The following is a 24,134-nucleotide window of genomic DNA, read 5'->3' as shown; positions in this document are numbered from 1 at the left end:
CACATGGAAATTGAATAACACCCTCCTGAACAACCAATGGGTCACAGAGGAAATTAAAGAAGAAATTAGACAATTTCTGCCAGTAAATGATAATGCCAGTACAACATACAGGAATCTGTGGGACACAATGAAAGCAGTTCTACACAGGAAATTCATAGCAGTGAATACCCACATTAGAAAAACAGAGAGAACTCAGATAAATAACCTAATGCAGAACCTCAAGCTCCTAGAAAAACAAGAGAATAACAAACCCAAAGCTTGTACAAGAGAGAAAATTATAAAGATCAGAGCAGAAATCAATGCAGTGGAGACTAAGAGAATGATACAAAAAATTAATGAATCAAAGAGTTGGTTTTTCAAAAGAATAAATAAGACTGATAAACGTTTAGCCAACCTTATCAAAAAAAGGAAAGAAAAGGTTCAAATCCATGCAATTAAGAATGAAAAAGGGGAAGTCACAACAGACCCAGCAGAAATTCATAGGATCATCAATACCTACTTTGAGAACCTGTACTCTAATAAAATGGAAAACACAGAAGAAATGGACAGATTCCTAGATACGTATGAATTGCCAAAGTTAAATGAAGAAGATATAGAAATGCTAAACACCCCAATTACAGTGAGTGAAATTGAAAATGTAATAAAAAATTTACCAACAAAGAAAAGCCCAGGTCCCGGTGGTTTCACTACTGAATTCTCAAGACATTTAAAGAAGAACTATCACCATTACTCTTTAAACTCATCAAGGAAATTGAAAGGGAAGCAAGCCTTCCAAATTCATTCCTGGAAGCAAGTGCTACTTTGATTCCAAAACCAGAGAAAGACCCAGCCCCAAAAGAGAATTAGAGACCAATCTCCTTAATGAACATAGATGCCAAATTCCTCAACAAGATACTGGCAAACAGAATACAGAGGGTCATCAAGAAGATCATACACCCTGACCAAGTTGGATTTATCCCAGGGATGCAAGGATGGTTCATTATTCATAAATCAATAAATGTAATACACTGTATTAACAGAATCAAGGACAAAAACTATATGATCATCTCAATAGATGTAGAAAAGGCATTTTACAAAATCCAACACCCATTCATGATAAAAACCCTACAGAAAATTGGAATAGAAGGTCTTTATCTCAACCTGATTAAGGCTATTTATGAAAAACCAACAGCCAACATCATACTAAATGTTCAAAAACTAAAAACTTTCACACTAAAATCAGGAACAAGACAAGGATGCCCACTATCACCACTCCTGTTCAATATAGTTCTGGAAACATTGGCCACAGCAATTAGAAAAGAGAAAGAAATAAAAAGAATAAAGATAGGAGAGGAGGAAGCTAAACTGTTATTATTTGCTGATGATATGATACTTTACATAGAAGATCCAAAAAAACTCATTCAAAAGTCTTCTAGACCTAATTGACAGATTCAGTAGAGTAGCTGGATATAAGGTCAACACTCAAAAAATAATAGTCTTTTTATACACAAATAGCAGACTCACTGAGAGAGAAATTCGGGAAACAATTCCTTTTACAATAGCATCCAAATAAATGAAATATCTAGGAATCAACCTCACAATGGAAGTAAAAGACCTCTACAATGAAAACTACAGCACTTTGAAAAAGGAGATCAAGGAGGATATAAGAAAATGGAAAGACATCCCTTGTTCCTGGGTAGGAAGAACCAATATGAAAACCAATAGTGAAAATGGTCATGCTTCCAAAACTACTATATACATTTAATCCAATGCCAATTGAAATTCCAACAATATACTTCAAAGAACTAGAGAAAACAATCCAAAAATTCATTTGGAATCAGAACAGACTAGCAAAAGCAATTCTAGGCAACAGAGACATGGCTGGATGTATCACAATCCCCAACATGAAACTATACTACAAAGCTACTGTGATAAAACAGCATGGTATTGGCAAAAAAACAGCCCCGAGGATCAGTGGAATTAGAAGATGCAGAAACAACTCCAGACATACTCAGCCACCTCATCTTTGACAAAGGAGCCAACCATCCTCACTGGAGGAAAGATAGCCTATTTAATAAATGGTGTTGGAAAAACTGAATTTCAACCTGCCAGAGATTAAAACTAGACCCATATCTATCACCATGCACTAAATTAAGATCGAAGTGGATTAAAGATCTAAATATTAAGACAGAAATACTAATCTTTCTGGAAGATAAGTTAGGTAGAACTCTTGAAGACATTGGCATAGGAAAAGACTTTATGAACTAAAGCTCAATAGCATGGGAACTAGCAGAAAGAATCAACAACTGGGATCTCATCTTTTTAAAAAAGCTTCTGCACTGCAAGAGAAACCACCAACAGAGCTAACAGACAACCTACAATGTGGGAAAAAAAATTTTAGCAGCTGTACCTCATACAAAGGTCTACTATCTAGAATATATAAAGAATTGAAAAAAAATCAACCCCCCCAAATTCAAAGACCCAATTCAAAAATGGGCATCTGAAATGAACAGACATTTCTTAGACAAAGAAGCAAAAGCTGCAAATAAACATGAAAAAATATTCAACATCACTGGTCATTTGAGAGATGCAGATGAAAACAACATTGAGATTCCACTTCACCCCAGAAAGAATGGCTGCTATCATGAAATCAACCAATAACAAATGCTGGTGGGAGTGTGGAGAGAAAGGAACCCTTTTCCATTGTTGGTGCGAGTGCAGACTGGTGCAAACACTGTGGAAATCAATATGGAGATACCTCAAAGAACAGGGCTAGTGGTCCCATTTGACTCACTTATTCCCCTGCTGGTTATCTTCCCAAAGAATTAAAAGAATCATACCACAGTGATATATGTGTATCCATGTTTATAGCGGCACAATTTGTAATGGCTAAAGCTTGGAAACAGCCCAAGTGCCCATCAATTGAAAGATGTGGTTTTTAAAGATGTGGTTTTTTTTAATAAAATGGAGTTCTACTCAGCCATAAAGAATGAGAAACTAGAGACATTTATAGCTAAATGGATGCATATTGAGGCCATACTCTTAAGTGAAATAAATAGGACACACGTGTAAATACTGAATAGTTTCTCTAGTGTGAGAAACTGAAAGTGTAAATAAGGATTAAAATGATTACAATGAATAACTGATAATTTGAAATAGGAAGAAAAGGTCCAAAGGTGTAGGGGTGGTGGGAGGGGAAGGCAAAAGAAGGGAAAGGAAAAATTATGAGAAAAGAAAAAAAATGGAAACAAAATCTACGTAAATAGGGAAGGGTGGAGGAGGTGAAGGGTGCACAGGAAATGAGGAAAAAATAAGAACCAAGATACATCATGTACAGCTACAAACACCCAATGATAAATGTAAACGTATTGTATACCTAAAATGTACCAATAAAAGAATTTAAAAAAGAAAAGAATATGTGATAGATATCCCATAATGGAATATGAATCAACCTTCAAAAACTGCATCTTGTCATTTGTTATCACATGGGAGAACCCAGAAGACATTATGCTAAGTAAGATAAATTGGATGTATAAGAAAAATTCTGCATAATATCACTTATATACGGAATTTAAAAGTTAAACTTACTGAAAATGAGAACAGAAATAGTTGTTACCAGGGTCTGGAGGAGTGCATGGGGCAAATGAGAGATGTTGGTCAAAGGGTACAAACTTTGTAAGATTAAAAAAAAAAATTCTAGAGACCTAATATACAACATGGTGACTGTGGTTAATACTACTGTACTACACTGCGTACTTTAAATTTCCTAAAAGAATAGTCCTTAGGCATTCTCATCACACTCACAGAAAAAGGCAACTGTGTGAGATGACGGATATGTTAACCAGCTTCACTGTGGTAATCATTTCACAATGTATACATACACCAAAGAGTATTATATGTCTAATGTAAGTACCATAAATACTGACAAATTGCTTTGGCAAATATACCCCAATAAAGCTGGGAAAAATAAGTTTCCAGAACCCCTTCTTTCATGAATAGGCAAAATTCTACTAAACATTTACATATGCCAGTGCTTTGAAAAGGATATAGGCTTTGTATTAACAAAATATTTCAATATGAGAAAATGAAAAAATCAAAACAAAATCTTTGTAAATAGGGAGGGATGGAAGAGTTGAAGGGAGGGCTGGGCAAGGGTGAAAAATAAGAACCAAGAGAGACTATGTAAAGGTGCAAATTTCCAATGATGAATGTCATCATATTGTATACCTAAAATGTACCAATGATTAGAATGAATAATCGATAATGCAAAATAGGAAGAAAAGGTCCAAAGGGGTAGGGGAAGTGGGAGGGGCAGGGGAAAGGAAAGAAGGGAAAGGAAAAACGATGAGAAATGGAAAAAATGGAAAGGAAGTCTTTGGAAATAGGGAAGGGTGGAGGGCATGAAGGGAGGGCTAGGAATGGGGAAAAAATAAGAACCAAGATGCATTATGTAAAGGTACAATTCCCAATGAGAAATGTAATTGTGTTGTATACCTACAATGTACCAATAAAAGAATTTAATAAAAAAAAAATAGGGAAGGGTGGAGGTGTTGAAGGGACAGCAGGGGAATGGGGAAAAAATAAGAACCAAGATATGTCAAGTAAAGGTACAAGATCCCAATGATGAATGTATACCTAAAATGTACCGATAAACTTAATGGAAAAGAAAACAATGTTAATGGTCTCAATTCACCAATCAAAAGAAATAGACTGGCAGAATGAGTCAAGAAGCAAGATCCAACAATATGCTGCATACAAGAAACATACTTAATTCAAAAAGGAACTCATAGACTGAAAGTTAAAGGGTGGAAAACAATACTCCTTGTGACAGGAACCAAAAACAAGCCAGGAGTAGCTATTCTCTTTGCAGATCAAATGGATTTCAAACCAACACTGATTAAGAGAGACAAAGAAGGACACTGCATCCTTGTAAAGGGAACAATCCAAGAGGAAGAGATGACAATCATAAATATATATGCACCAAACACTAGTGCCCCAAATATATAAAACAAATACTAAGGGACATAAAAAATCAAATAAGCACTGATGCAATAGTAGTGGCAGACCTCAATACCCCACTGTCACAAATAGATCAACTAGACAAAAAATAAACAATGACATAACTAGAACTCAATCAAATTCTTGAACAAATGAATTTAACAGATGTTTACAGAGTGTTCCACCCCACAAAATCAGAATACACATTATTCTCAGCTGTACATGAGTCATTCTCCAAAATAGACCACATACTCACTCATAGAACATGTTTAAGTGCAAAGGAATTGAAGTTATCCCCTGTATATTATTACACCATAGTGTGATGAAACTGGAGATCAATAGCAAAAGAAACCTCAAGAATTTCACAAACACATGGAAATTGAACAACATACTTGTGAATAACCAATGGATCACAGAGGAAATTAAAGATAAAATCACACCATTTCTACAATTAAATGACAATGCCAGTACAACAAATCGCAATCTATGGGACAAAATGAAAGCAGTTTTATAAGGGAAATTCATAGCAGTAAATACTCATACTAGGAAAACAGAGTGAGCTCAATTAAACAACCTGATGCTGAACATCAAGCTTCTAAAAAAAGAAGAGGGCTGGGGATTTAGCTCAGTGGTTCTGCCGCCTGCCTCGCAAGCACAAGGAACCGAGTTCAATCCCCGATACCAAAAAAAAAAAAAAAATTAGGGCTGGGGATTTAGCTCAGTGATGCCACCGCCTGCCTCAAAAGCACAAGGTCCTGAGTTTGATCCCCAGTACCAAAAAAAATAAAATAAAATAAAATAAAAAATAAAAAATAAAAAAAAAGAAGAGCAGGGCAAACCCAAAGCTCATACAAGGGAGGAAATTATAAAGATCAGAATAGCAATCAATGCAATGGAGCCTAAAAGAATGATACAAAAAAATCAATGAATCTCCTGAGACCATGTTGGAGATGGGTTTTTCTCTTGGCATTATGTCCAGGCCACGTGTTAGTGCCCACGCCACCATTTTATCTTCGAGCACTATGTTAGCAATAAAATCTTGAGTTCTCAAAAAAAAAAAAAAAAGGAAACAAAGAGTTGATTCTTCAAAAGAATAAACAAAATTGACAAGCCCTTCACCAACCTTATCAAAAAAAAGTAAAGAAAAGGCCCAAATCCATGCAATTAGGAATGAAAAGGGTGAAATTACAATGAACCCAGCAGAAATACAGAGGATCATCAATATCTACTTTGAGAAGCTATACACCAGTAAGATGGAAAACAAAGAAGAAATGGACAGATTCCTAGATAAGTATGAATTACCAAAGGTGAATGAAGAAGACCTAAAAATTCTAAACAATCCAATATCCATCAATGAAATTGAAAGCATAATTAAAAACTTATCAACTAAGAAAAGCCTGGGTCCTAGAGCTTCACTGCTGAATTCTAAAAGACATTTAGAGAGGAATTATTCCCACTACTGTTTAAACTCTTCAATGAAATTGAAAGATAAGCAATACTTCTGAATTCATTCCTGGAAGCAAGCATCACCTTGATCCCCAAAGCAGAGAAAGACCCAACCGAAAAAGAGAACTATAGGCCAATCTCACTAATGAACACAGGTGCAAAAATCCTTAATAAGATACTGGCAAATAGAATGCAGAAGACCATGAAGAAGATCATATACCCTGACCAAGTGAGATTTATGCCAGGGATGCAGGGATGGTTCAACATATGCAAATCAGTCAGTGTAATACACTATATCAATAGAGCCAAGAGCAAAAACCATATGATCATCTCAATAGATGCAGAAAAAGCATTTGGCAAAATCCAACATGGATTCATGATAAAAACCCTACAAAAAAATTGGAATAGATGGTCTCTACCTCAATCTGATAAAAGCCACCTATGAAAAACCAACAGCCAATAACATACTAAATGATCAAAACCTGAAATCCTTCACACTAAAATCAGGAACAAGACAAGGATGTCCACTATCAACACTCCAGCTGGAATAAAAACAACCACAGCAATTAGGCAAGAGAAAGAAAAGGAATAAGCTTAGGAAATGAAGAAGTCAATTTGTCATTATTTGCAGATGACATGATACTCTATTTAGAAGACCCCAAGAATGCCACCAAAAGTCTTCTAGACTTAATATCCAAGTTCAGTAAAGTAGCTGGATATGAGGTCAACACACAAAAATCAACAGCTTTCCTCTACAGAAACAACAGACTCACTGAGAGAGAAATGGGGCAAATAATTCCTATCACAGTAGCATCCAAGAAATTGAAATACTTGGGAATCAACCTAATGAAAGAAAGCAAAGACCTCTACTCTGAAAACTACAGCACTCTTTAAAAAGAGATCAAAGATGATATCAGAAAATGGAAAGACATCACTTGCTCCTGGGTAGGAAGAACCAACATAGTGAAAATGGCCATACTTCCAAAACTGCTATATAGATTCAATGCAATTCCAATTGAAATTCCAGCAGCATACTTCACGGACCTTGAGAAAACAATCCAAAAATTCATTTGGAACAAGAAGAGACCTAGAATAGCAAAACCAATTCTAGTCAATAAAGACAAGGTGGGGGGTTTCACAATCCAACTTGAAACTTTAGTACAAAGCTACTGTGAAAAAACAACACCACAGTACTGGCAAAGAAACAGACCTGAGGACCAGTGGAACAGATTAGAAGATGCAAAAACAACTCCAGACACACTCACCCACCTCATCTTCAACAAAGGACCCAATACCTTCACTGGAGGAAAGATAGCCTCTTTAATAAATAGTGCTGGAAAAACTGGGTTACAACTTGCCAAAGATTAAACTGGACCTATATCTCTCACCATGCACTAAACTAAAATTGAAATGGATTAAAGATCTAAATATTAAAAGAGAAACACTAAACCAGCTAGAAGAGAGGTTAGGTAGAACTCTTGAAGACATTGGCATAGGAAAAGATTTTATGAACAAAACCTCAGTTGGACGTGAACTAGTACAAACAACAAGTAGCATCTGTTCTTACTAAAAAGCTTCTGCATAGCAAGAGAAACCCACAGTGTGAAGAGACAGCCCACAATGTGGGAAAAAATCTTCACCTGCTCTTCCTCAGACAAAGGCCTACTATCTAGAATAGAGAACTTTAAAAAATCAGACCTACCTAATTTAAAGACCCAATTCAAAAATGGGCATCTGAAATGAACAGACATTTCTCAGGCAAAAAAGTAGAAGTAGCAAATAAATATATGAAAAAATGTTCAACTTCATTGATCATTTGAAAGATGCAAATGAAAACAACACTGAGATTCCACCTTACCCCAGAAAGAATGGCTGCTATCATGAAATTAATCAATAAAAAATGCTGGTGGGGCTGTGGGGAGAAAGGAACCCTGCTCCACTGCTGGTGGGAGTGTAGGCTGGTGCAACCACTGTGGAAATCAGTATGGAGATACCTCAAAGAACTAGGATTGGAAGTCCCGTTTGACCCAGCTATTCCCCTGCTGGGTTTCTTCACAAAAGAATTAAAAGGATCAGCACAGAGATATATGTGCACCCATGTTCATAGCCGCACAGTTTGTAATAGCTAAAGCTTGGAAACAGCCCAAATGCCCATCAACTGGAGACTGGATAAAGAAGATGTGTGTGTGTGTGTGTTTTTAATGGAGTACTACTCGGCCATAAAGAATGAGAAATTAGAGACATTTATAGCTAAATGGATGCACATTGAGGCCATACTCTTAAGTGAAATAAACAGGACACACATGTATAAATACCGAATAGTTTCTCTGGTGTGAGAAAGTGAAAGTGCAAATAAGGACTAAAAGGTATAACAGATAATGTGAAATAGGAAGAAAAGGCGCAAAGGAGAAGGGGAAGTTGGAGGGATAGGGGAAAGGAAAGAAAGAAATGGAATTAATATGAAAAAATGGACATAGTCTTTGTAAATAGGGATGGATGGAGGAGTTAAAGGTAGGTCACAGGAAAGGGGAAAAAATAAGAACCAAGAGAGATCATGTAAAGGCACAAATTTCCAATGATGAATGTCATTATATTGTATACCTAAAATGTACCAATAAAATTAAACTTAAAAAAAATTAAAATTAAAACAATATATTTCAAACATTTGACGGATATTCATCCCAACATGCCCCCGCATCTACTACTGACGCACTTTAGGCGAAGCCCTGAGACAGTGGGAATCACACCACACCCAGTTAATGATCCGAGTACAGGTGAAAACAAAGTGAATTATTCTGAGAAGTCTGATTTTTGTCTTGGTTCTAAAGAAGAACTTGTAGGACATTTTGTTTACAAAACAATACAAGTAATTTACAACATTTAAATATGATGTTGGAAATTTTAAAATTGGCAATACATTCACATAGCTCAAAACTCAAAAAATATAAAAAGATAGACAAGGGAAAATTACCTTTCTAACCCTTGATTAATATTTTTAGAGCAGGAAAAATGCATTCAAGAAGCCATCTCTCTCCGTTTAAAAAAAAAAATCTGTTCACATGTTTGTGTCTTGAGTAATTGTTGCCATGGCAACATCTGACAGTAAACTACCTAACATCAATCAGGAGGTCAGAATTTCTTGCCAAATGTTTGGAAAGCAGCCTTATGTGTATTATTTGACCCAAATGATGGTTTTTTACCTCATAAATCATGAATTCTCTGAAGAAAATCTCAAAGTTGATGATCAAGCAAAACAACTGCTATCTCAATATATCACACTAAGTTTGGAGTATTTTCATTATATTGAACTCCACATAAGTAATCAAAAGCAGAGCAGGCAAATTTTGAAATTATGCATTTTAATGACAATAATAGCACATATTTTTATGCTTCCTTACCATTATAAAAACATTTACAAACATTAATCTATGTCCAAAATATGTGTTGAATGAATGCTTTAAAGTACACTAGCACTGTAAAATTTAACAAAATGACAGAACGAATATTTCAATTCCTCTGCAAATGCATTTCAGCCAAAATATTGCCTCAGAGAATCATGATTTTAGAAAATAAGATAACCAATCATCCAATTCCTTGGATAAATTCCATTTTTTAAAAGTAATCACTGAAAAAAAAATCTAGAACCTATCAAGATGCTACCTCCTGGAGTTTAACAGCAATCAATATCTTCTGCTCAATCTACATCTCTGGTAACAATTTACACTGATTTATTTTGTTTACTTTCGTTTGGAAGATGAACTGCAGCTGAACATCCTACTTACACTGAAATCTAATTTACTTAAAGGCTATTAAGTCAATATTAAGATTCTTCCCCAGTCAAAACAACACCTTCTTTCTTAAACTATCCCTGCACTTCTCCCTTGCCACATGCACTGCCAGATTCCAGATTTTGCATCATCTTGGTTGCTCGTCTGTGATATCTCCTTCTAATATTTCATGCTTCTCTTTAAATATGGGCATTAAAATGGGGTCACATCTCATTAAATAAACGAGACCAATGCTGAACAAAGGCACATCCTTTCTTCCCCACTTCCCAGCACACTGTATCGATTGCCTCATACCCCAGTTATTTCATTGTATGTTGTGATATGCTTTTTAAAAACTTCTTAATGAAAGTCCCATAACGCTGAAATTAACCTGAGCAAGGGACTGTAATAACATTCATGCCTTGCTTTGTTCTCTTCAGCCTTGTGCCCTCCATTTGCTCTTCTGAACTGCATTTTATTGTTTATTCATTGCTTGACTGAATGGTAAGCATACAGGGGGTAACACCACTGGCTAATCTAGTGTCATTTGGAGACCAGGAAATTTATTCTGAAGTCTGTCATCAAAATTACTTGAAGAAAAGAGTAAAACCTCTAATCCTCATATCAAAATTAATTCATATTGTTTCAGCCTATTAATATGGTAGTAGGATTTTTAAAATATCTCACATTTTATAGCAGAAACCAGATTAGTAACTTTGTATAGTTCTTGAATGAAAACCTATTTTAAGCACTATCTGATATTTTGTACCTACTTTACAGAGATACTCAAGAAACTCAGCAACAGAGCGAACATGTGCATGGGCAAATCCCTGCTGCAAAATACAGCAAAGCCAGGAATAGAATCAGAAATTTCCTAACATTCTATCCTGTATCACATTTGATGGTCACATCATCCATTATTTAAAATAGATTTCATAAAATTCAACTTAGCACTGAATCTCCTTCACTTTAGAAAGTAAAGAAATTTATACATACTCTGCATTTCTAAGTAGGAGCAATCCATGTGAAACGTTAAGTTCAGTTCTATGTGGGCAGGCTGTATGCACCATGCAGTCTTGAACAATAAGTCTGTGTGAGATAAATTTACTACAGCAGAAACACAGTTACAAAAGTCATTTTGAGGTACAAATTTATTTCCAGGTGAAAGCTCTTCTTCTGAAGAGATCATATTACAGAAGTATGAGCCACTCAGGACATTTGATAGTCTGATGAATCTAGCCAAATTCAAAGGCCATAATGGTTCTTCTCCATGGATGCCCCTTTTTCCCTCCATCCATCGCTCATTGCTTTCCACTGAATAGAAAATTACAGGCATAAATTAATAAACACTGTTGATGGGTCTCTCAAGTTGCAAGGTAATTTTCCAAAGTAATTGTGTGACCACTTAAAAAGGACTTTTACTCATTTGCCTCCCTCATTTTGTACCATAGTTTTGAGTATGCATGTATGTCACCAAGCCAAACAATCCTATGCTTAAACCATAGAGAATCCATTAGGATTAGACTCCTACCTTGTGTTTATCAACACAAAAATTATTTATACAAGAGACTGTGATTTTTTATATTTAAAGTAACATTTATTCAACACTTGGAAAGCTTGAGGCAGGAGGACTGAAAGTGTAAGCCCTGACTGGGCAAACTTAGCAAGAGTCTGTCTCAGAATTAAAATTTTTAAAGAGGGCAAGGGATGTAGCTCAGTGCAAAGGCCTTGGGTTCAATCCCTAGTACCACAAAAGAAGCAACATCTACTTTATTAAGCCTTGATGCTCAAAACTATAGCTCACTATGTAGAAAAATTTTTAAATAGTAAATGCTTTTCTTAAAGTATCAATTTTTTATTATTATACATCACAACCATCAATAAATTTTTAACTTTATGTGTCTCTAAAAATATCTCACAAGATCCTATGGGCATAGTTTGTATATAGATTTCAAATTTGGGCTTTAAGATTTTATCATTGGCTTACTTCTGTTGATTAGAAATATCATTTTTGAGTCAGCAGAAACCAGGCCAAAGTCCCCTACCTGGCTTTCGAAGGCCACCACCATCCATTCTCTCTGATCGTTCAACCTTTTCCCTCCCTTCCCACCCACATACTCTGTGTTCTGCATGAGCTGTTCTGGACGCCCTCCAGGTCAATCTATTGCCCTTTGCTAGTGTTTGTCTCATTAACAAGAGTGTTCTCCTTGTTCTATAGGCTTCTTCATAAACCACTCATTTTTAAAGTCTACCTTCTCCTGTAAATAAGCTTTGCTGGCATCCCTTTTGCCCCTTTCCATGCCCCTAGTTGTGTCACTCAGATCATATCAGTTCTTTGATACTGACCTCATCACCTTCTACGCTTTCCCCTTATTTCAGCCTCTTTGGCCTCTGGGCACACTCTTGCCTCAGGGCCTTTGCACATACTGTTCCTCCAGCATTTGAAATGTTCACAACAATCTGCATGTTCCCTCCCTCATTGATTGCAAATATTTGCAAATATCACTTTCCTCACTGCCCTATTTAATATTATAACTCCAATCACAGATTTTTTTATTTCCTCTCCTTGCCATATTTTCTTTCTGTTGTACTGGATGGCCACAGACAGTTTTTGTCTGTTTCATTCATTGTTGTAATCCCAATCCTAGAATATTATGTGACACATAAAGACTCTAATTATGTGCTTTAAAAGTTATATAAATTTATTGAAAGTTAACTACAACCTAAGTGCTTGATAAGTATGAAAATTAAATGATTTAATTAAAATGTATATTCTACATGCTTAATGCTCATAATACCATATAAAAAAGTTTATCATTTTTACTATTATCATTACCACTACATTATCATTATCATCACAGTTTTGTAGATGGAGAAACATTATGCAGAGTGATGTAACCATATATAAGTGATTGGCAAGTCATAGTGCTGGGAACTACATCTGTTCACTACAAAAGGACAATATCTTTTGAACCACATGTCTTTTAACTCCCCCTAAATGTTCTTATATTTATTCTATCCTTACCACAAATTATTGGCCAACTATGACAAGGAGTAAATTTATTTATAGCATATAATCTCTTTTTAAAAAGAATTTGAGATGATTAGCTTTAGACATTACTTTCTTTTTACTAGAAGAAAAGAGAAAGAGGAAGATAAAGAGATGAAAAGGAGGGGGAGAGGAGAAGGAGGAAAGGGAAAAGGAGGAGAAGGACAAGGAGGACCAGGCAAGGAGGAGATGAAAAAAAAAGCCTACATTATAGCAATTTACCAATCAACATAAGAGGAAAGAAACAGAAAACCCAAGTCTGGGTTCTAGTGTCTTTCTAGAAATTATCAGCCCAGAAAAACATCCTGAATTGTCTTAAACCTGAAAATAAGTCTGTACTAATTCTATGTACTTCAAACTAAGAATTCAAACAATCAGATTGAAAGCATCTGGGAGCAGCTGGGAGCTGGAGCCTGGTCAGGGGTCCAAGCTCAAGATGGCCCCGAAGGAGGCATAAAGCTGGGTCAGAAGTTTTCAGTGGAAACAATACCAGTGAATGCTACACGAGCGACATCCATGCCATCCACACTGGTGCAGTGCAGTCTTACCCGATTTTTAGAGCCAACATCCATCTTTATAGGTTGGTTCCCCTGTTGTCCTGCTTGTTAAATATCTTGAAAATCCCCCCTGAAATTGGCATTTATTAAAATGCTTAATAAATACCAGACACTATGCTGAAAGCTATCATAGATTAATCCATATGATCCTTACAAAAACTCAATGAAGTAAAAGCTCTTATCATCTTCTTTCTACAGATGAATCAGTCACAGGTCACAAGCAAGGCTTCCAAGGTCACAGAAATTATGCAGCAAAGCTCAACACACTCCTGGGTCAGCTAGTGCAAGACAGTCTCTACTTTCAGCCTCTACACTGGGTTGTCTAACAACAGCAAAACTGAAAATGGATTATTTTACACAAATCTGAACATTTGTGCAAATGCATGAAAATCCTTATCTTCGTTCTTAGCAATTGTTTTCACCCCTTAAGTCACCCTGGGTAACTGGTTGAGGCCATGATGTGTACTATTCATCCTTGTATCTACAGCCCAGAGTCCACCAAGGTAGGACTCAGATAAATGGTTATGGTGCAAATGAAAGAAAAAAAGAATGGAGTGACGGGAGGTTTATTTTTATATCTCATCTGGAAAATAGTGCTTTCCAAGAACATAAGTCCCCTGGACTGTAAATCTAGGCTTAGACAAATTATGTATTCATTGTTAAATTTAAGCATCTAAAAGTTTCCAGATTAGAAGTGAAAATTTCAAAAATGTTAAATAAGAGTACATAAAATAAATTGTAATTAACTCAGCCTCCTTTTCCTGCCATAAAGTGAGAAAGAAATGAATCTATAGAAAGAAAGCTTTTAATCTACTTAAGTACGTAAACTTAATTTTATAATTTTCTTAATCTCACAGACTTTTTCAAAGCAGAAGAGCCTCCTGAATTCAGAAACGCTTGCCAATTACTCCTCACCAGGGCTATGTGTGACATGGCCACATCTGTAAATAAAAATCACACTCTGAATGGCTGGTCTCTGAGCTTCAAATGCTCAGACTTTATTAGTCTCAACACGTTTTATCTTCATTAGGCTTATTCTTTGTCAACCTCATAACAAATTTAAACTGGAAAAGAGTTATTCCACAGAAAACTAAAAAAGAACCTTAAGAATATTTTTCTGAAAATAAAAAAATTCACCCCTTCTCCTTCCATCTACTCCACCCATATACTTTTTCATATACAAGGTTTTAAACAGCTATATTAAAATCTTAGGTTAAAGTTCTCCTATAAGAAAGAAAGAAAGAAAGAAAGAAAGAAAGAAAGAAAGAAAGAAAGAAAGAAAGAGAGAAAGAAAGGATTTTCTTGCTTCTTTTCCTCTCCTTGTTCCCAAAATAACGTCTAACAAAGACCAGAATGAAATTTTTGTTTTAATTTCAACTGAAGCAAATGTTATAATTGTATTACTACACATCAACAGGAAGCACGATTACTCATCCATTCCACTGAGATAGCTTAGACGAGAAGACTCAACACATTTTCTCCCTTCTTAAAGGACCCTATGTGATGAGATTAAATTTCACAAATTCCAAAATACATTTACTAGACAGGATTTTAAAATTTAATCCCTTGGCCATTCACTTTAGTTTTAAACAGTTTGTTTATCTTCTTCCTGCTAGCAGAAAATGCAGGGCAGAAATGGAAACCAGATTTCTTTACATAGTGAATTTCGTGTGGTTTCCATATTTCTCCTGGCAGCAGTTTCCCAGCAGGCATTCATCTAAAAACTTCTTCCTTGAGTGCTTTTTAAGTAAGACGGCATCTTCTGTGGCACATTCTCAGCACACTTTCACATGCACTTCAGGCTACGTCTTCGAGCACTCGCCACTATGGTTTTAAAGTTTTGGTAAAGATAAACAAAGATGATATCATGTAATCTAAAAAGGTGACTTTTAGTGGTCTTGATTTTTACTTAATAAGGAGTCCCCACCTTTCTTTGACTCCATCCATTCAGAAAAAAAATCTCAGCTTGATCTATTTGTGTTTATTCACTAGACTCCATTTGAGAAGCCACTGTGAGGTATAGGCAGAAGCCACAGGCACGCCCCTGGCCTGAAGGAGCTGGTAATCAAGGCTAAGACAAGTCAAAACCAGTTTAAGAAAAAGGAGCAGACTATAAGCAACAAATAGATGAATGAACAGAACAAACAGAAGAACTATATGAACCATCTGGAAATATTTGATATGCATTTACCTTTGGAGTCATGACAAAGCTGATTTAAAATAAAATGGTATGGTCAATATATGCTTCCACCATTCTCTCTCCTCCTTTCTGAAGACATTTAATACTTTGTTTAGGGGAGAAAACAATACAAAGCAGTTTAATTTTTTTTTTTTTTGGTACTTGTGATTGAACCCAGGGTCTTCACACTGAGCTATACCCCTAGCTCTTTTATTATTTTTGAGGCTAGATCTCATTAAGTCACTAAGTTGTCCAGGCTGGGCTTGAACTTGAGGTCTTTCTGTCTCAGCTGCCCAGAGGTGTTGGGATTACAGGCGCGTGCCACCCACACCCAACTAGCTGTTTTTAAGCGATGTATATGCAGCATTAAATTTGTCAGACTTAAAATTTAAGAAGAAACAAAATCTTCTTGGAGAGTCAAACACACATTTTTACTAGCAATTCAATTCCATTTTCTGAAGAAGAAACAGGAAGTACAAGAGCTGGGAAGAAAAAGGATAAGCTATCAGGAAAGTATCACACTAAGACGAAGAAACATGGAGAGGGGAGATGGAATAATGAAAAAATGAGCAGAAAAAGAGAAAAAATTAATAAACCTATGTTACTGAATGCCTTTGATCACTTGATTGAAGCACAATATGAAACATCAACAAATATTGCTGCCTTTTGATGAAATAAGTTGTTTAATTAATACTTGTTTCTTCTCTTTGTGTCGAAGGGCACTACAAAAGTCACTGAGGGTAGAAATGTTATGTGCCACAACACTGTACCTGCCTGCCCCAAAGCACTGCCATGGCAGTTCTCCAAACTGTTGCAGAGTATTTTCAAAAGCTTCCCGATTCTCTTTATCCATGCTATCTAATCAGGCCTGCCCACCTCTTCTGAGTCAGGTGTCTTCACATCACCTGACAAACGAGAAAATGGCAGAGCTAAACACGAGCCAGTCTGCTCTAGTACTTCTTCTCTTGTATCTCAGTTGAATCTAAGAATGCAAAAGTTTCACTTCTCTTCAAATAAGTGAAATTTATTCAAGAATGAAGAAAGTTTAAAATTAAATGTAAGTAAATAAATCTACACGAATACTAAGTCACCGAACATCATCTGTTCTAGGCACTGAAAGACAGCTTTCGTGTTTTCCCTGTGAATGTTCATCTAAAACTTTTACTTCGCAATCATACTCCACAATGGTAAACAATGAGAAGCGTATTATGAAAATTATCTCATATAGTTAAAATAGTTTCAACATAGACTTTCTGAATAGTTTCTGTCAGCATGCATAAACACAAAAAGTTTACTGAAACTTTCCTGTATTGAATGAGAACGAGACATGTACCATGGAAATTGCAGTTTTAAGTGGAGGAGAATTTTATTTACTCAGAAAATCTTGCATATACAAATATAGGACAAATGCATTCAAAATGATACAGGAATGCAGCAGAAGAACATTCCTCTAAATTACTGTGAGTCTACAGCATACAATCTAAACAAAATCCAATTAAACAGAAATAAAATAGAGTCGACATTTAACATGTATTGGGTCTGATCTAACACTAATACTGAGTGACTGATACCAACTATTTTTATGATGTGAAGGCTAAGATGGAACCAAAATTAAGGTTAATTTATGCAACAGATAAGGCAAAATGTACTGGAAAATCAAATCCCATTAGCTTTCTTATTCTTTGTTAAAAGTTTAAAAAAAATTCAGGACTCAGTTTTCCAAAATTTAACCAATAAAAGGTGGGGCTAAAAATATCACAGTCCGGAATCATGAGAAAGGGGAGGGAAGGCTGCTTCCTCAGAGTGGCTTCACTACTGGAGAAGCAGTTACTTCTGGAAAAGTCAAAGGAGTCCTCCTAGACCACTTATTCTCGGTCTTGTATTTTCTTTTCAGAAAACTTGAAGAAAACAAACTGACCCACAACAATTAGTGAGCTCCTCAGTGACAATTTCAAGGGACCCTGAAAAATGCCAGTGCAGGCACATTGACCCACGCACCTGCCCTTTGGGTTGACATACTCATTGGCAAGGTAGCACCTGAGGCTGCCCAAACATTCTCCATGCTGTACAGATCCTTCAAGGAAAAAAAATTACTTAAAAATCTACTTATTCTCCAGCAAACAAAAATAGGTGTCATTTCAAAAGAAATCATAATCCATTCTGGCCAATGGAATCAAAGCTAGTTCATTATTTAAAACTTAAGGTGAAAAGGAAATGAAGCAAATTATACCAAAAGAAAACATTTTGTCATGCCACAGAAAACTGGAAGTAAAGTGAGTGCTCCCCGAACAAAACCGAAGCCCTGGTACACGAAGTGTGTGTGTGCGTAGCTTTTAAATATGGTCAGTAAAATCTGCCCAAGTAGAAACTAATCCCCTTAAAATGTTGCATGTAAAACAACAAAGGTTTTTCTTACCTAAGATTCTTTCGTTAACCTTCTATTGTTGTGGTAAAGCTCCGTGATAGACATAATGAAAAAAAAAATTACATGCACTGAAACTAAGATCTGATTTTTTAAAAAAAATAAAAAACCTCACTACATACACTCTAGCCTTAAAAAAAAAACAAAGCAAAAAGAATTCATTTTGATATTGATAATTCTTATATAGGCATGATCTGGTTTACTATAACCGTATGTATATATATACACATATATTTATATACCCATATATACAAATGCACATATGCACACAAACATACAATGCGCATACATCTTATAAAGATATGTGATTAATACTCATTTGCAACATGTAACCATATTACATATATGTATATAATATACATTTTACATATGTATAAAAAGCAAACTCAAGAAGAGAAAGGTTATTAGCTTTTTAGAAAGATTCTCCAAGTGTTACCCAAAGCTCCCACACAGCGCTTTGAAAACAATTCTGTTGTCTTCCTTTCAAATCAAGCATTTTCTTCTAGTATGGCTTGTTTCGATGCTACTGATGGACTGATTTACCCTATGAGATTATAGAAACCTGAGGAAAACAGTACACTTTCTTCCTGAGCAGTACTTGTTATTGCTGTGGCTAGAGTTTGGTCATGAGTGTCAGTGTCAGTGATGGGATAAAGGTGGGCAGCTGGACATTCTCACAGGAGCGTCCTGCCTGCACGAGGCCTACGCTGGGCCTGACCCATGCTGAGCTCTTCTCACACATTAACTCTCTTGATGCTCAGAAGAAAACCCATACTGCAGATGAGGACACCGGAGCTCAGAACAGGTGAATGGTTTGCCAAGGAAGCCTACCCCGCTGTGAAGCCCTGGTTCCGGCCTTGCTGTCTGGCTCTGGACCCCCCTGCTCTGACTTGCTGAGCTTGGGCTGCTTCCTCTGTAACCCGGGAGAGACTTCACCTTTCAGGGAGGTTGGATTAAATTACGTCACATGTGGAAAATGCTCCTATGGGGTCCAGCATAAAACAAGCTCATAGAAGAAAATATTAAAGAAATAAAACAAACCTCTAAACATGGAAAATAGTAACTTTCCTCCTCTGCTGCATTTATATTGTAGTCTTGAGTGACAAGGAAGCAAGACCAGTTGACCCTGTATAGTAAATTGAAGGCTTTTTTTTTGGTGGATTAATACTCAAATAATTTGTTCTTACAAAGATGCATGATTAACACTAATTTGCAGCATGTAAATAACCTTTCAACATGAACCAATTGTATAGCAAGTGCTTTCCTTTGGTATGTAAAGTAAAGCGAATTTCCACGGTGACACAAATAAAAGTATTTCAATATAGTCTCACCCGTCCCTGGGAGCCTCAGTAAATTCTCCAGAGACTGAATAAAATTGAGAATCCAGTTAATGCGTCTACAATGTATACAACTAAATCAACTTACGTTGGTTCAAATCCTTTTAGAAATTCATGTAGTAGTTGTGTTTTCCCTTGTGCATATTCCAGAGGATTATGAATCCTAAAATAAAGACAACGTGCCATGCATCATGCAAGTGTGCCTAGTATTACTTAAAGACTTCTAAAATGACCCACTGCATAATTGCAGGTACTGTATTGTGAGTAAAGCAGAAAGCTTCCCTGCACATATGTATTTTCTTGCAGAATATGCTTAACTTGCACCCCTCTCCACATAAAAGGCAAAAAAGTAGTTTCTGACTCTGTGTGTGTGTGTGGTATTGAGAGCTGAACCCAAGACCTTCACACTGAGGTACATCCCAGCCCTTTTTTATTTTTTTATTTTGAGACAGAGTCTTACTAAGTTGCCCAAATAGGACTTGAACTTGTGATCTTCCTGACTCAGTCTTTATGTAGAGCACATGCCATATTTTTTTTAACCTTTTAGATATCATACATGCTCATTTCTGAGGTGCAGTAAAGAAATGAAATATTGGTGATACCAAAAGATATCAGGAGTCAATATTTTAAATTGTCAGTGATCCAAGGACACTACGTTTCTCTTGTCCAAGTGAACCAGTGCTGATTTTAAAGTCTGATTGTAATGCTGAAGTCAACGGGAGGTCATAGCACATAGAATTAACATGATACCCATCAGTTTGTGTGGGCAGAGGCAGGCAGCGGACTGCAATCCTAGTATGCTCTCACTTAAAAGCCACCTAAGAAGGCTAGCAATAGTCTTCCAGCCCCTTAATTTGCCTTCTCCTAAAGATTTCAAGACAGCAATTCCAGATCATGCAAGTCATAAATCATGTGTTTACCTTCATTAACTGGTATTCCATAGAGCCAGAATTTTTAAGGTTTGCCTGCTGGATGGATATATTATATTACTAAAATACAGAAATGGCTGCTCTGCACACCAGTGGTTAGTGAAACTCCAAGACGTAACCTTATCTCCTCAATTGATTTGAGGAAAGAATGTTCATAAAACATATATTGCTTTTTGTTAGGGGCTGATTTCTAAATAAACAGACTCAGTTACGGAAATTCTAGAAACAGGCAAAACAAAACACACATTCATAAATGTATGTTTTAAAATCAACCTCACAACGTTTGCCTTTTGTAAGCTTTTCAAAGATTGTAAAATCAGTTACACTAGGTTTATGATTTATATCTGTTGTAATTTAACTTCTCTTTAAGTCACCTCCCGAAAATCTTAACTCCTCTGGAATATTTCTGCTCTATTTTGCAGACTGGCATGCTTCTCTCCCCAGCAAAGGCCCTTCCTCACCAAGATTAGAAGGTAGCCATTTGTTTTGCAAGTCAGACAAAGAAAGAAAAGTGGAAGGCTTTGCTACAGCAAATCTTCTATTCCTCTGGGCTCTAACAAACTAGAAAATGGTGGGGATTAGAGGACTGCACTGCCTGCAACAACACAAAACAGTGCTAATCCACACACACAATGCTAATCTAAGTGGGGCTGTCTTCTCTAATTTGCAGTGAATTGAGGTCAACTAGATTTTTATCTGAGCTACATGGAAACATGGAAATGTGGAAACAGAAAACAGCAAGAAAGGAAACATCACAACTTGATTGGATCCGGCTTTTAACACAAGATTGTACAACCCACTGCTACACAGGATGCTTCCAGATTAGAAGGCCAAAAATAAGCAAGGAAATGTGGCTGGCCCCAATGTTCACATTTATTTCCAAAAGAATAACATAATCTGATTCATAGGTATAGTACATCTACATATGTTAACATTGTATTATTTTTTCTATTTAAATTCCTAAGTTATTATGATGAAGTTTGATCAGAAACCATTTCCATACTATTTAGCTTTTGCTCACTCTTTTACCAGTTAGCTAAATGGCCTACTAAGAGCCAATCAAACAAAATATTATAAAAAACTGTCCCTATCTTCAATTAGCTTATATTTTATCTGGGGAAAGATCCAAATATGTGAAATAACAAATAATGCAGATAATATTTTAGTACAAAACTACAACAGAGCCAGGAGTGGTGTAGCCCTCTCCCGTAGTCCCAGCGCTCAGGAGGCTAAGGCAGGAGGATCACAGCAAGTTCGAGGCCCATCTGGGCTACAGAGTGAGTTCAAGGCCAGCCTGGGCTACACAGTGAGACTTTCTCAAAACAAACAAACAAACAAAAAACCTATGCCAGAGCAGCAAATAATCCACATTTTAATAACAGGTTGTATAAGCATTATAAGAATTCAGTAGGGAAAGATGCCTTGGTAAACTGACAATGTGCTTTTTTATGAAGTGGAAAAAATCTGAGTTTTATTCACTATAATCACAAAGCAATATGCTTCACCTCTCTGAGACTTGATTCAATAATCGATAAAATGATGTCTTGATTATACGGTTACTGTGAGAAACTAATACATTATATATGAAAGAATTTTTGTAATCTACAAAGAAGCTATAAAATGACCACTGAGAAAGTAGTAAAAGGAATTACATCATTAATTTTGGAAGATAGAAAGGGTTCGAAGGTTGGAAGGGACTATGATTGACAGTGATTAACTTGTGTTTCCATGCTTTTCTAGTGTGGGAAATTTTATAATACCTGTACACTAACCTTGTTACAAAATAATATTAAAGCTATATAAATATTAGCCAAAAGTATGCAGTTTACAAACGAGATATAAACACTAGTAACCCTACTGCTGCATAGATACAAAAAAACAAGTCTCGGTCTTGGTTTCAATTTAAGAATTTCTAAAACCACAAAAATTTGCCAAACTTGGGAATAATAGTCAAATGAGCCAGGGTTTTTTGCATAAATTTTTTAAATGAAACAAATTTCACAGTCACCAAAAATAATCCATTGATTCAGTAATCAATTTGATCAATGGCTTTTGAAATAAGTAAGGAAAGCAATTTTAGTTCATTAAAGTCCAGTCTTTGAAACACACAACTTTGCTTTCTAGGGTCCAATACATTCCAGGCATTCAACTGATAACTTTGCAGACATAGAAAAAGCCTTCAAGCCAACTCCAGATCAATGCCAAGGACTTTCCATGATAGCATGGTGGACCTTTTAGACTGAACTTGATCACAAGTTGCTAACATTCAAGTGAGGGCAGGACTCAGATCTTCTTACTCTATATCCTTAGTCCTTGGTACTATGACCAACCTATGAGTAGGAAAGAATAAATACTTCCTGAACTACTCTGGAGGAAAAATGATTCTAAAAATATTAGTCAACCGGCAGCCCAAGGAGACAGGCATACATGCTAAGGCAACACAATCTTTATAACTGTTTCTGGAGAAAATCACTTAAGATGATTCAAAAGCCTCAAAGACAAGTATAAACATAAATGCCTTGACTGCAACATCTTGAAATCTTTATGTACCACTGGTAGAACCATTTGAGAGGATAGAGTGTATGAACTGAGATGAAATCATGGAGTAGTCTGATCAGAACCACCTTTCACTTGCTTTAACAAAAATTTCCAATGTTTGTCCCTGTCATATAAATAGAAATGAGAAGGGAAAAAAGTTTCATCTTTGTGTGTGTGTGTGTGTGTGTGTGTGTGTGTGTGCGCGCGCGCGCGCCCATGGTACTAAGGATTGAATCCAGGACTTTACAATGAACTACACTGCCAGTCATTAATTAATTAATTTATTTATTTATTAAGAGACAAGGTCTTGCAGAATTGTCCAGATGAGACTCAAAAACATAAAGTGATCCTCCTATGTCAGCTTCTCAAAGTCCTGGGATTGTGGGTGTGTACCACTATGCCCAGCTCTGTTTGGCCCGCCCCTGCAATGCTGTATTTCTGGTGGACCGCTGGCTCGTAGCTTCTCCATGATGATTTAATGAATAAATGTGTAGATACTTAAGAAGAATGGAATTAGTATCCACATGTAAGAAGACTATTAGATCATTTTCAGCCACACTTACACTGATTCCAGTACTCTATGGGGAAAAGGAAGTTGAATTATACTGGCTTCCTCAAGCATTATCAGCTAGGCCCTGAAGATACAAGCAAAGAAAAAGACTACAGTGATATGAAGTAATTTCTCTGATTTCCACTGGTGATTTTAAATCTCTCTATGAATGATATACCTCCTGCTAATTTCTTTGTTCCATCCTTGGCTTCTAGATAATTCATTTTTATAATATTTAATCTTCCTCACAAGGTAACCAGGCCTTGTAATCATTTTTGAACTCTTAGTGGTATGTTAATTTAGAATAAGCCATTTTATGAAAACCAAATGCTTTAAACCAGTTCTGGCTTGAAGTATTTTAAAACATTCCATCCAATGTATAT

The 24,134-nt window shown here is 36.1% G+C and overlaps 1 protein-coding gene across 10 annotated transcripts in view; it reads right to left on the bottom strand.

The window, feature by feature from the left end:
• The window catches only part of Dnm3 (dynamin 3), a 587,991-nt gene that overhangs the window by 257,967 nt on the left and 305,890 nt on the right, over positions 1–24,134 (bottom strand). The window lies entirely within an intron of this gene.

Source organism: Heterocephalus glaber, unplaced genomic scaffold, assembly GCF_053883595.1.
Source record: "Heterocephalus glaber isolate CG9 unplaced genomic scaffold, H.glaber_assembly_v1.0 deba00001600, whole genome shotgun sequence".
Classification (NCBI taxonomy): domain Eukaryota; kingdom Metazoa; phylum Chordata; class Mammalia; order Rodentia; family Bathyergidae; genus Heterocephalus; species Heterocephalus glaber.
This window is presented reverse-complemented; position numbering and strand designations above follow the sequence as displayed.